This window comes from Lissotriton helveticus, chromosome 2_1 (assembly GCF_964261635.1).
Source record: "Lissotriton helveticus chromosome 2_1, aLisHel1.1, whole genome shotgun sequence".
Taxonomy (NCBI): Eukaryota; Metazoa; Chordata; class Amphibia; order Caudata; family Salamandridae; genus Lissotriton; species Lissotriton helveticus.
In genome coordinates, this window is record NC_136059.1 from 809,255,718 (window position 1) to 809,270,124 (window position 14,407).

Consider the following 14,407-nt stretch of genomic DNA (forward strand, 5'->3'; position numbering starts at 1 on the left):
AAGGAACTATTTACAATTATATACAAAAATAAGATAAAACCACATACATCGACTTCAATACAGTTTATAAGGCAAAGTCTTCTGACACTACAATACTATCATTCTTTACACAGTACGTTTTTTCACAAGAGGAACAGGGGGAGGAACAGCATTCTATTGTTATAAAGCTAAAAAGTATCAACATATACAGTCTATGGACATACCTTGAACAATTCATATGATCTACACTAGTTGACAATTTCTTATGAGTTCTGGTTGATAGTGTCTTGTAAATCCTTGACGGTGATACTAAAAATGTTAAAGAAATAGGTTTATCAAAACAGTTACACTTCAGAGTTTCGAATTAGTATGTCCATCATTTTATAGGAAGCGGCATATAGACCGTCTTCCCATTCTCCCAGTAACTCTGGCTCAAGGTCCTCAAAATTCGGAAATATCAGAATTCGAAGACCTCTGGGGATGCGCCTATTCTCCAGGTATTTCTTTAGGGTTGCGCCATCCCACCATTTAGTGAGTTCTTGTTTCTTTAGTTTTTCCAATTTTATAAATTTATCCTTTAAGCCATCTTTCTTTACTTTGGGCATTGATACCTGGGCATTAGTGTCATCTTTTTTGCCAAAAAGATCGTCTAGTAGTTCCTCCCTGTCATCTTCAAAATTCATGGTGTAAGTCCCACTTATATGACAAGACTAATTTCAGTAGTTAAGGGTGTTAGCTGTGCTTGACTGCTCAAAAACATACACAAGCAAAAGAGGGAATCAAAGCATAGAATGCCAGCACCAGTCTAAAAATCCCTATCAGTATTGATAAATGAAAAAGGTGCAAAAAAAAGGGGCTGAGAGCACAATTCCCTATACTCCCTCAGATTAAGGGCGGATTCAAAGAACCTAACCCTCAACAATTCAACAGTACATATTAGCCCAGCAGACTTTGAACACAATTTGTTACAAATAGATAAATCAAGGAAAATGTAGTTCCACGAAAAAGTTGATGTTTTCAGTTATCAGTTATTCTTTATTATTCAATCTTTAAAAGCTTTGTGACAGCATCACTTTTGGAACCGCCAACGCGTTTCGTCCCATCCAGGGACTTCTTCAGGGCTACAAAAGTACATATAAAAAGGAACTATTTACAATTATTTACAAAAATAAGATAAAACCACATACATCGACTTCAATACAGTTTATAAGGCAAAGTCTTCTGACACTACAATACTATCATTCTTTACACAGTACGTTTTTTCACAAGAGGAACAGGGGGGAGGAACAGCATTCTATTGTTATAAAGCTAAAAAGTATCAACATATACAGTCTATGGACATACCTTGAACAATTCGTATGATCTAAACTAGTTGACAATTTCTTATGAGTTCTGGTTGATAGTGTCTTGTAAATCCTTGACGGTGATACTAAAAATGGTAAAGAAATAGGTTTATCAAAACAGTTACACTTCAGAGTTTCGAATTAGTATGTCCATCATTTTATAGGAAGCGGCATATAGACCGTCTTCCCATTCTCCCAGTAACTCTGGCTCAAGGTCCTCAAAATTCGGAAATATCAGAATTCGAAGACCTCTGGGGATGCGCCTATTCTCCAGGTATTTCTTTAGGGTTGCGCCATCCCACCATTTAGTGAGTTCTTGTTTCTTTAGTTTTTCCAATTTTATAAATGTGTCCTTTAAGCCATCTTTCTTTACTTTGGGCATTGATACCTGGGCATTAGTGTCATCTTTTTTGCCAAAAAGATCGTCTAGTAGTTCCTCCCTGTTATCTTCAAAATTCATGGTGTAAGTCCCACTTATATGACAAGACTAATTTCAGTAGTTAAGGGTGTTAGCTGTGCTTGACTGCTCAAAAACATACACAAGCAAAAGAGGGAATCAAAGCATAGAATGCCAGCACCAGTCTAAAAAATCCCTATCAGTATTGATAAATGAAAAAGGTGCAAAAAAAAGGGGCTGAGAGCACAATTCCCTATACTCCCTCAGATTAAGGGCGGATTCAAAGAACCTAACCCTCAACAATTCAACAGTACAAGACACTATCAACCAGAACTCATAAGAAATTGTCAACTAGTGTAGATCATACGAATTGTTCAAGGTATGTCCATAGACTGTATATGTTGATACTTTTTAGCTTTATAACAATAGAATGCTGTTCCTCCCCCCTGTTCCTCTTGTGAAAAAACGTACTGTGTAAAGAATGATAGTATTGTAGTGTCAGAAGACTTTGCCTTATAAACTGTATTGAAGTCGATGTATGTGGTTTTATCTTATTTTTGTATATAATTGTAAATAGTTCCTTTTTATATGTACTTTTGTAGCCCTGAAGAAGTCCCTGGATGGGACGAAACGCGTTGGCGGTTCCAAAAGTGATGCTGTCAAAAAGCTTTTAAAGATTGAATAATAAAGAATAACTGATAACTGAAAACATCAACTTTTTCGTGGAACTAAATTTTCCTTGATTTATCTATTTGTAACAAATTGTGTTCAAAGTCTGCTGGGCTAATATGTACTGTTGAATTGTTGAGGGTTAGGTTCTTTGAATCCGCCCTTAATCTGAGGGAGTATAGGGAATTGTGCTCTCAGCCCCTTTTTTTTTTGCACCTTTTTCATTTATCAATACTGATAGGGATTTTTTAGACTGGTGCTGGCATTCTATGCTTTGATTCCCTCTTTTGCTTGTGTATGTTTTTGAGCAGTCAAGCACAGCTAACACCCTTAACTACTGAAATTAGTCTTGTCATATAAGTGGGACTTACACCATGAATTTTGAAGATAACAGGGAGGAACTACTAGACGATCTTTTTGGCAAAAAAGATGACACTAATGCCCAGGTATCAATGCCCAAAGTAAAGAAAGATGGTTTAAAGGACAAATTTATAAAATTGGAAAAACTAAAGAAACAAGAACTCACTAAATGGTGGGATGGCGCAACCCTAAAGAAATACCTGGAGAATAGGCGCATCCCCAGAGGTCTTCGAATTCTGATATTTCCGAATTTTGAGGACCTTGAGCCAGAGTTACTGGGAGAATGGGAAGACGGTCTATATGCCGCTTCCTATAAAATGATGGACATACTAATTCGAAACTCTGAAGTGTAACTGTTTTGATAAACCTATTTCTTTAACATTTTTAGTATCACCGTCAAGGATTTACAAGACACTATCAACCAGAACTCATAAGAAATTGTCAACTAGTGTAGATCATACGAATTGTTCAAGGTATGTCCATAGACTGTATATGTTGATACTTTTTAGCTTTATAACAATAGAATGCTGTTCCTCCCCCCTGTTCCTCTTGTGAAAAAACGTACTGTGTAAAGAATGATAGTATTGTAGTGTCAGAAGACTTTGCCTTATAAACTGTATTGAAGTCGATGTATGTGGTTTTATCTTATTTTTGTATATAATTGTAAATAGTTCCTTTTTATATGTACCTTTGTAGCCCTGAAGAAGTCCCTGGATGGGACGAAACGCGTTGGCGGTTCCAAAAGTGATGCTGTCAAAAAGCTTTTAAAGATTGAATAATAAAGAATAACTGAAAACTGAAAACATCGACTTTTTCGTGGAACAAAATTTTCCTTGATTTATCTATTTGTAACAAATTGTGTTCAAAGTGTGCTGGGCTAATATGTACTGTTGAATTGTTGAGGGTTAGGTTCTTTGAATCCGCCCTTAATCTGAGGGAGTATAGGGAATTGTGCTCTCAGCCCCTTTTTTTTGCACCTTTTTCATTTATCAATACTGATAGGAATTTTTTAGACTGGTGCTGGCATTCTATGCTTTGATTCCCTCTTTTGCTTGTGAAAGTTACAAATTATGCGATGCGACACAGATGCGCCCAAATCTCGTCGTCTGTGAGATATATGTCATCCACATACGAACACGCATCTGTGTCCACTCTCTCCAAGAGAAAGACTATACGGGCAGCAAACACGCCTGGACTATTCTTATAGCCCATCGCTAGGCGTTTAAATTGGCGCTGTTTGCCGCCACTGCTAAAACTGGTCCATTGGGAACTAAGACCATCCAAATTGTGGGCAAAAAAAACATTGGAAATGTCAAGTGTGGTTTTAAACCGTTTTCGCACAAGACCATCAACTAAAGCAGAGCAGGGGGTATTCTATACTGCACAGGTATGGCAATGCGAGTTCAAATGCCGGTAATCCAATACCAAACGGTACGAGCCGTCTGGCTTGGTCACAGTAAAAAGAGGGTTATTCATCGGTGACACACAAGTTTCAATTACACCTTGATATTCCAATTGTTTAAGGCTTTCCGCAAAGGAAGCCTTAGCTTCGCGTCGGATGGGATATTGAGGTTGAGGCTGGGGCATAGACCGTAAGGGAATCTCGTGGTGTGGAAAAGTCAGCCCATAACGCACCTGATGCCCAGGCTGCTGGCGCAGGATGCCTCTTAGTTCCCATCTTGAACAATTACCAAATAAAGAGACGGGCGCTGGAAGCAGGAAAACAAGAATAGAGTTTTATTTCTCATGAGGAGAGTCTGTCATTTCGGACACCCGCATAGTGTCTTCAGGAGGTGCTCTCTCTTTCCTACCCACTCCCCTCTTCCTTCAGTTTCTCTGAGGCTTCGTCTTTTATACACATGTTTATGATGCACAAACATTCCTTAGTACAATAAAGACGCTTTGAAGTAGGAAAGGGCATGCTTGGAACCCCAGCTTCAGGCCTATTCCCATACCAGTCGCTCAGATGTCATCCTCCCCTCCTGAATGTAACAAAAGATTGTGATCTCTCAGCCGGACATTCCTACAGGACACGAGGGCAGGAGGGGATGATCAGATCAAAGGTTAGGCAGGCGATAAGATCGGGCACTTCGGCTGGCGTATCACGGTTTTGTTATGCTGGGCAGGGAAAAAGGGGGGGTACATCCACGAGGCTTGGTCTTAGGACTTGGGACCGGGTCGAAAGGCCAAGTGCAGCTGGGGGGGGGCTCGTCAGCAGAGGGGAAGGGTGTTCTTGGGAGGAAATGGGGGGGTGTGGGTCAAGCAGGAGTGTTACTTCTAGAGCAGGGTCACGCAGAGGGAGAGGGTCTTATGGCCGATACATGAGCAGTGCGCGCAGGGAGGGGTGCCGGGGGTTTAACAAACGGGCAGAGAGGCCATGGAGCCTAAAATGGCTGTCGTGTACGTGTGTGCATGGGTCTATGCTGGCGGGATAACACAGTCAGTGTTTCGCGATATCCGTTCTGCATACAACAAGGGGTACAGTGAACACAAATGAACGCCGCTTATGTGAATATACATCGCCATTTTCAACAGTCGCCGCTTTTTTACATAAGCTAGTTCATTTCTATACAGTCGATACGATTGGCAGAATGTGGTACATATGTTTTTACATTTGTTGGGTTATTCATACAAGTCTAGAGATCGGCATAATACCTAGTCGGGGTCAATCAAGAAAAAGGGTTCCGATACATTATAGAATCAGGTTCCGACTTTCTCTCCGGTGACATCAACATACAGTAAAAAGTGCTCTGATACCTTCGGGTCTTGTCAGTGCTATAAGAGACTTTTGGAAAACTAAATACATTGAGGGAGGAATTCAGTTCGATACAAGCAATTAGTCAAGGGGTGGGTAGAAAGTTCAGGAAGGGGGGTCTTCGTCACAATGTCTTTTTTAACAGAGTCCGTCTTCTTTTGTTGGCGCTGTTGAGCACCGGCGGTGGAGCTATAGGTCCAGCTCGGATTCATCCTTACGCGTTGCAGGGTGCGATCAGTCCTCTGCTGTTAGATCACAGTCCTGTTTCCTAACTGATCTTCTTAGGGGTGCCTCATGCTGGGCACCTGCGTGTCTTTCTTCTTCCGTGGCAAAACCTTATTCTATCTAAATGCTGCTCTTCTTTTCTGAGTCAAAAGTTATGCGAAAAGGGTGATGTGGTTGAATAATCGAGGGAAGACACCAAGGGACCAAAGGAGCAAAGGATGACGAGCGGGTAGGCCCATCAGTCGGGCTCAAAAGGGACGGGGACTTCAGGCACGAGTGGGTCAGCAAATCGAGGGCTTCAAGGCAGCCCTTCATTCCTTCATCTGCCGAGTTTGAGAGTGGTGCCTCGTCCCGCGTCTCGTTGCTCTGCGACTCCACCTTTGGTCGAGGTCACACGTGCTTCATGATCTGTGGCCAGGCTGTGCGTCACGTCCAGCTCCTCTCCTCCGGTGATTGTATCTTTGAATGAGTACAAAACAAGTTTTAAGAAAACTGGCAGGAGAAGACATTTATACATCTCAATTCCGTCCCCAATCCTAAGTAGGTGGGGGATATGTTCATCGATCACAGTCAGAAGTCATCACTTATGGAGTATGTAGGAGGGCATTCCCACTGAATTCGTAAGCCTATTTGGCGTTCATTCGTGACGTACGTGGAGAGAAATCGGACTCCTATCAACAGTGTATTATATCAAACTCGAAATCGAGTCCTTAGGTAGAGACTCGCCCCTTTTTCTTTTTAACCCAAGTACTGACAATCTTACATTTCCCTTCGGGGTCGGCTAACTCTTGCAAGCAGGGGCGTTATCATCATGAGAGGGGGGCAGATGTTAAACATGCTTTTCTTGGGGAGTGACCGTTAATCAAAGTCATCAATTACGCTTCGGGGATAGCTGATATGGAGCTGGGGTCAATCGGGAGAAGCGAGGACGCTTTGGACAGGGAGCTGCGGTCAATCGGGAGAAGTGAGGACGCTTTGGACATCCGCACGTAAGTGCAGAGGGGTGAGGAAATCTGGGCATTTGGGAATTGCACTTCTAACGAACTGAAAAACAGCAGACCATTGACGTTATAGTCCCCCTATAAAAAGGCCAGATTAGGGGACATCAGTCGTCTTACCTGTCCTTTATTTCATTACCAACTCGGGTTCTATCGTTTTGCAGAAAGGAGAGGTAGTAATATGGCAAGTTACAATCGTTTTAGTTCCTGTCAATTTTGCCGAACACCTTTGTGTTCGAAGAGACCCAATTAGGTGTGTGCCGGTGGGGCACAACGTTACCACACAAGGGAGGAGGGAACAGGGGGACCCTCAGAGAGAGAGAGAGAGTCGCCCGCACTCTAAACGAACCATTTGGTACACGTATGACATGGAGAGAGAGAGAGAGAGAGAGAGAGAGAGAGAGAGAGAGAGAGAGAGAGTGAGATAGAGAGAGAGAGAGAGAGAGAAACGTGTACAATAATGGGCCATTCAGTGCGCACACAACACAGAACAGCAGGTGTTAAGTAATACGGAAACACAGGCAGAGGGATGACGTAGATCCATACATTACGTACACACATACTCAGGTGAGGGAGACAGTACATGTATTATATACAAAAATCCAAGACAAAAACATAGAACAGTTATTGGCCATAATGATCTCTTCCTGTATGCTGTGCATCCTTAGCATCCTAAGCTCTTTTTACCTTTTTCTTCTCTTTTATCGTCGGCTGCCTTTACTGGTGGCTTTGGTTGTACACACTTACGCCTTTGGCAATTGGTCAAGAACTAACCTGATCGGGCTAATGTGTTTCCAGGCTGAGGCAACAGTGGGTGTCAGTTGGGAGAACAATGGGGTAGCTTTGAGTTTCATGTCTATGAGGGTGCGAAAAGGATGTAGTAGATTTAAATGTAAACCTCACCTCAAAATATTCCTTAAACTTTCCCTATTTAGTTAAATGTAGGATGCTTATTCATTAGTGCACGTCATTTTTGGTTGTACTATTCGGGGTGCCAAGCGAAGTCATATTTTGTAGTTTCCGCTTCAGGCTGTCCCCCTAAGCGCTAAGTTCAGGGAGAGAAATAGTCATTGTTTGCACGTCATGTGTAGGCACCATAATCAAACCCCTTTTTCCCATCTCTTCGTCCGCTAGATCATCATTTTTCGTACTTTTAATCGATGTTCCGATGTGACCTGCAGAAAGAGGGAAAAAGAAGGGGGGGGGCGGGGGCAGCATTTAAAACACATTAGCGCGCATAAACCCGAAAAGGCTTTTACTTACTACATACTCGGCCTATCTCCACGGAATGCAGTCCCTGCCAACTCGGCATTTAAGCCCAGGTGGACCGCTTAGTGTGGGAGAGATGATTATCGGAAGCCTGTGGATAGCATAGGTCGCCCAAGTGTGGTATTACGGATCGTGTGCAGGGGGGGGGTCAGAACAAAGGGCAGTCGGTGTAAAGTGGGGGAGGCGAGCTCGTGCTCTCCTTGGAGGAAAAGGGATAACCTACAGTGGTACGGAGTCGTTGTCGTTCGTACTAGGGGGGTCAGGTGGCACTCCTTCGGGGCGACTTAGGGGCATTTTTAAAACAACTTTCCTGATACAGGTAGCATATAAAGTATAGGCTAAATACCAGGATATTTTAGCGGTTGCTTTAGGCTGTACAAAAATTCAAACCACATACAACAAAAACCTGGACCGTTCAAATTGGCAATATTTCTGCGTACTATACTTTTCAACCCTTAACTAATTGAGCTGAGCCATTCCACCTGTAATTTAGTTATATCGGAAATAGTAGTAATTTATTCGAAACTTACCAATTTACGCGTGACAACTACGTTTACTCTTTTTTTTCCAAAAAATTTTAATAAAAATGTCGGTGTACAAATACGGGCCTACAACCTCGTGGGCCGGCCACGGAGCAGGCTGGAACTGTACATGTGGGGATACTTAGTAGTGGAAAACTTAATGGAGTCGGTGGTCGTTGATTTCATAATAAAAAGTGCAACAAGTGCAATAAAATCATATCGAAACTTCAGTGTGAGCGAGTATCATAAGTGTTGAAATTCGAACTTTCAATAATCATGATGCGCCAAACCTTAACAACAATTCATTGTCCGAATGTTCAATCAGTACCCATCTCATGTCAATTCATTGTCCTGAACACATAATCAGTACCCATCCCATATCAATTCATTGTCCGAACTGACAGTACACATCCCATATCAATTCATTGTCCGAACTGACAGTACACATCCCATATCAATTCATTGTCCGAACATGTAATCAGTACACATCCTATATCAATCCATGTGTTTAAAAAACTGCATACATATCTCATGACACCAAGGCTGAGCAATCGGGGTACAACAAGGAGTTGAAAGCTTCATTTGTACCGGCGCCATTTTGGGTGCAGCCAGGCAGATCCAGGCATAGTCAAAATCTCCACCAACTCGTGGTTGGCCCAGAGCCTCTTTCGGCAGTCCAAGAGTTCCGTTAAAGGGCAACAGAAAGGATCGGCAGTATGAACCATCAGTCAAAAGGGGGAGGGAGGCAACAATTTTTCTACCGGGTCATACTGGGTTTTCACCGGAACTGATCCGAACTGTAGTCTGCAGTATTTTAGTCATTCAAACTGAGGCTGGCGTCAGCATGGGAGCGCCGACGTCTCGCGGCTACATTTTCATCGTTCCGTGGGCAATCATGGCAGTCATTCCCCATCGAGGGTGTCCGCGGGGGTCGGGGGCCCCCGTGACTCTTATAGAATCTTCAAAGTCGAGGAGAACACCTATGATGGTGGGACTCACTTCTTAATCAACAAGCAACCGGGCCATCCCTTCACGCCGGGCCCGTTCCTGTAGGGTCGATCGCCATTTTACGAGTGGGCGAACCCTTGTCGGGTGAGTGGAGCGTTGGGGGTGCCACTGGGGGCCTCCACCTGGGGAGGTGGGAGAGGCTCGTTCGCGCCGCCTCTCCCTCCCAGTGCACCCCACGCCGTTTTTCTCGGCGCTAATATTCATGATGGCCGGACCAGGCGATGAGAGGGGGGGGGTCGGAGGCATAGGCAAGACATCCCCCCCCGGTGGCCTGCAAGGCGCCGCTTCAGGGCCGAACGGGGAGCTCATACCAAGCCGGGGCTGGACCAGGAGATACGAGGGGGGGGGGGTCGATGGCAGGAGCAAGACATCCCCCCCCAGTGTTGTCGCAGCCATTATTGAAGAAAGAAGAGGGGTGGGGACGCCCGGATCCCGTCGGCCTCGGCTCTTCTTCTGGCCCACCTTATGCGACGACCTCCCCGGCCGACGGCCGGCAGCAGGACCCGCCCTACACGTGCCGATGATCTCGTCTTCCGGATGGGCGTAGCCGCGAACCTGTTGCACTTCGGGAGTTTCCAGAATGGGGGTAGCTATCTGCTGACTTGTATCTATCTCATGTTACCGTTATTGGGGCGTGGCAGGCGGTGGGACAGACATGTTTGGAGCAGTGAGGGGTGGCGAAGCCTAGTTGCCTCGTGGCCGTCGCGATGTCAAGCTTGGCTTCTCTCACCATTTTCATGTTTCTTATTACGGGCTTATTTCTAACGTTTCTTATTTCTAGCGAAATCATGTATTTTATCGTGAGCTATTTTTAACTTTTTCCTATTTGTAGCGAAATCGAAAACTCATCAGTGGCCTACTGATTTTGCTTTCTTATTTCTTTCTTTATTTAACTTTTTTTTTTTTTTCTTTCCTTTCTAGTGTGTTTCATGCTAAAGTTTCTGTTAACAGGATACGGTGATTACTTCGTTACTGTTGCATATGTCCTTTTTATTAGGGGTGCCCTCCGGTCGAGCCAGATGACCTACCTCTAATAAATGGTCCGGGTGGAACTAGTTTACCAATCAGTGGGGAGTAGATAGGCCCGAGAGATTACAACGGGGGACAAAGGTCCGCCTTACCTACCCTTCACTACTTGCAAAGATTAGACAGAATATTTCTTTTCTACGTTATTTGCAAACAGAGAATACCTCAAAAGAACTATTCCTTGGACAATAAATGTCCAGACAATCAATCAATTAGTGGGGAGAAAAACAGGCATGACGGATTACAACGGGGACAAAAATCTGCATTACCTATCCTTCACTATCTGCAAAGGGGGCAGAATATTTCTATTCTTCCCTGTTTGTAGACAGGGAATATCTCAAAGAGCAATAATCGATAAAAATCGATAACAAACAATCAGTGGGGAGAAAGATAGGCATGACGGATTACAATGGGGGACAAACGTCTGCATTACCTATCCTTAACTATTTGCAAAGAGAGAGGAACGTTCCTATTCATCGCTGTTTGGAAATAGAAAATGTCTCAAAGAGAACCAATACTTCAAGTACAATCAATCAATCAATCAGATGGATAAAGCCATCCTACCAATCGGACGTAAAGATGTCCTACTTAACCTTACCCGGACCGTGTGGGCAATTCTTCGCCTTCCCCTTTCCAGCGCCCAATCGTTCTCTTTCTCCATGTTTTTACCGCAGCATTCCTGTGGGATTCCAGTCAGGACAGTAGGTCACTTGAGAGAGGTCCGTTCGGAATCGGTGAAGTTCATTCAATCGGCAGCCGGACGAGGGCCCTCTCAAGGCAGGTATACTCCAATCGTTTAGATGTTCACCCCATCGTCTGGACCTCTCTTACCGGACCCTATGTCGCTGATGGACCCCGCGTTGGGACGCCAATTGTGGAAAAGTCAGCCCATAACGCACCTGATGCCCAGGCTGCTGGCGCAGGACACCTCTTAGTTCCCATCTTGAACAATTACCAAATAAAGAGACGGGCGCTGGAGCAGGAAAACAAGAATAGAGTTTTATTTCTCATGAGGAGAGTCTGTCATTTCGGACACCCGCACAGTGTCTTCAGGAGGTGCTCTCTCTTTCCTACCCACTCCCCTCTTCCTTCAGTTTCTCTGAGGCTTCGTCTTTTATACACATGTTTATGATGCACAAACATTCCTTAGTACAATAAAGACGCTTTGAAGTAGGAAAAGGCATGCTTGGAACCCCAGCTTCAGGCCTATTCTCATACCAGTCGCTCAGATGTCATCCTCCCCTCCTGAATGTAACAAAAGATTGTGATCTCTCAGCCGGACATTCCTACAGGACACGAGGGCAGGAGGGGATGATCAGATCAAAGGTTAGGCAGGCGATAAGATCGGGAACTTCGGCTGGCGTATCACGGTTTTGTTATGCTGGGCAGGGAAAAAGGGGGGGTACATCCACGAGGCTTGGTCTTAGGACTTGGGACCGGGTCGAAAGGCCAAGTGCAGCTGGGGGGGGGCTCGTCAGCAGAGGGGAAGGGTGTTCTTGGGAGGAAATGGGGGGGTGTGGGTCAAGGAGTAGTGTTACTTCTAGAGCAGGGTCACGCAGAGGGAGAGGGTCTTATGGCCGATGCATGAGCAGTGCGCGCAGGGAGGGGTGCCGGGGGTTTAACAAACGGGCAGAGAGGCCATGGAGCCTAAAATGGCTGTCGTGTACGTGTGTGCATGGGTCTATGCTGGCGGGATAACACAGTCAGTGTTTCGCGATATCCGTTCTGCATACAACAAGGGGTACAGTGAACACAAATGAACGCCGCTTATTTGCATATACATCGCCTTTTTCAACAGTGGTGTGGGGAATATTTATCCCAACCACAGTGTGTACGGTATAGAGCCGGCGCAAGGGCCTTAGCCCACTCTTCTGCAAAATTCAGCGCATGCTCCTTTGAGACAGTGTGCCCGAAACTAGGGAGGATCACCTCCTCCCATCTCGGAGCCGCGAGGACAAAAGGTGGGGGCCAGTCAGCCTCCGCTAACAAAATGTCATAGGTAGTCGTAAGATTTTCCCAAAATAGCCCTTTTATAGTACGTTGTATGTCACCTTCAATTAAAAGGACAATATTATAAAGTCTATCAGGGGGAGCTACTCTGGTATCAGTTGTCTCCACAACAACATACTGGTCAGTCACTGTCACCTTCAGTAGTGGACGCAGGGCCTCTCGCACTATGGTAATCTCTGCCGCGCTGTCCAACAACGTCAGCGCCCATGTCAGATTCCGAAGCTGCATTCTCACTATCTGTGGGGTGTTTTCGGTGTCGATTCGGCCCGCTTGCCTTTACTGTCTTTTGAACGGGGCTGGTCGCATCCCTGCTGGCCACCCCGACCTCTGCCGCCTCCTCCACCACCGGTCGATGATGCCGATGTGTCCTGAAAAGAACGAGGAGAGCGTTGTTCAGAAACCTGAAAACCATCATGAAAATGTTATCGTCACGCGATCGCGCAAGTCATAAACACGTTCTGTAGGTGCGGACACTGGTGATGCAGGACGTGACCCCTGTTTCTGTTGCTGTTGTTTACCCTGTTTTAGTTTTTTGGGCCAATTTTGCTTCTTAGCCTTGGGCTGGTCGTCTGTTTCCGACTTCTGCCCTTGGGGTTGTTTTCCTCTTTTGTAGAGAAAGGCTTGACACCCAAACTATTACGGCCCACAGTCTTATGAGCCACCGTAATAATTTTCGGTAACTGGTGGGGTTTATCGGGAACCGCCTGCAAAGCATTAGACACCTGAAAGCTTACTGCATCTCCCTTGACATTAGCAAGTATGAGATCAGAAACTACGTCAAAACTGCCGCATAGCCGCATACCCAATTCAACCGCTGCCTCAGGTCCGTGCCCATCTTGAACATGTTTAATGACCTAGGGTAGAACGGTCAGTGACGGAGTGCCAAAGCACCTCGTATACACCGCTGCAAAATCTTATCCCAAGACTCACAGTCACCTCTGGTATCAAGTCTTTTGGCAAACTATTTGTCAGAATCCTGTGTTTTTCAACAGGAGTCTTGTTATGAAATACTGCTTCCAGCTGGTCAAATTTCTCGGCAAGCCAGAAAGGCATATCATCCTTTTCCTGGGGGCGCCTGCCCATCACTGCATTAACCATAACAGGACTAAGCTTCATACCGCTCGGTCCGGCAGGAAGCGCCGCAACACCTGGGGCCCCGCCTGGGAGATTGCAGGTAATGTATTGCACTAACGAGCTAATTACACTAATTGCGACTGTATGTAGCAGCCCTAATTCCACAACGGGAACCGCTCCATGTCGAGGATGTGGTGTAAATCCAACCAAAACAGGCCAGGTAGCGCCTGGAATGGACAAAGGGCCTAACCTTGAGACTGACAAAGTGTGGGGTAGGGCGCCATTACACCAAACTCGGTGCTGCCAAGCATTAATCGGAACTTCCTGTGTCCTATATGGAACATATTCCTGTGGCACGGCAGTAGGAGCATAAGTGTCGAACACACCAGTATTTGCATTCACAGCAGGGAAGGTCACCCACGAATAGAAAATTTCGTAAGGGTGAGCTACTTCCGCACTCACTACCATAATACCTGCCATGCCCTCTAACCCGACGTTATAAGCCTGCAAATGATTGCGAACCGCAATTCAACTATGTTGCGGTATATCAACGTCAGCCATAGTGACACAGTAATAAAGAGGTACAACAAAAAACTACGTAGCACAACTGGGTAGTAATTCAAAAGGAAATCTTTTGAAAAGATTCAAGCTTGAAAAGACCTTGTAACTATAGGTAGGTTTGTCCGACGCCACTGTCTTCCGGAAACAATAGTGAAGGGGGTTAAGGACTGATGTAAGCACTACTCAAGTGTCACGTAATAAGACCACCAACG

At 45.1% G+C, this 14,407-nt stretch overlaps 1 long non-coding RNA gene across 2 annotated transcripts in view; it reads right to left on the minus strand.

The window, feature by feature from the left end:
- Positions 1-227: 227 nt before the first annotated feature.
- The window catches only part of LOC144819515 (uncharacterized), a 509,138-nt gene continuing 494,958 nt past the window's right edge, over positions 228-14,407 (minus strand). The window contains exon 3 of one of the 2 annotated variants that reach the window (XR_013607419.1): positions 228-1,100. This is a non-coding gene — a long non-coding RNA (uncharacterized LOC144819515). Of the gene's footprint in view, positions 1,409-14,407 lie in introns of both variants that reach the window. The other variant, XR_013607418.1, reaches the window with a different exon arrangement.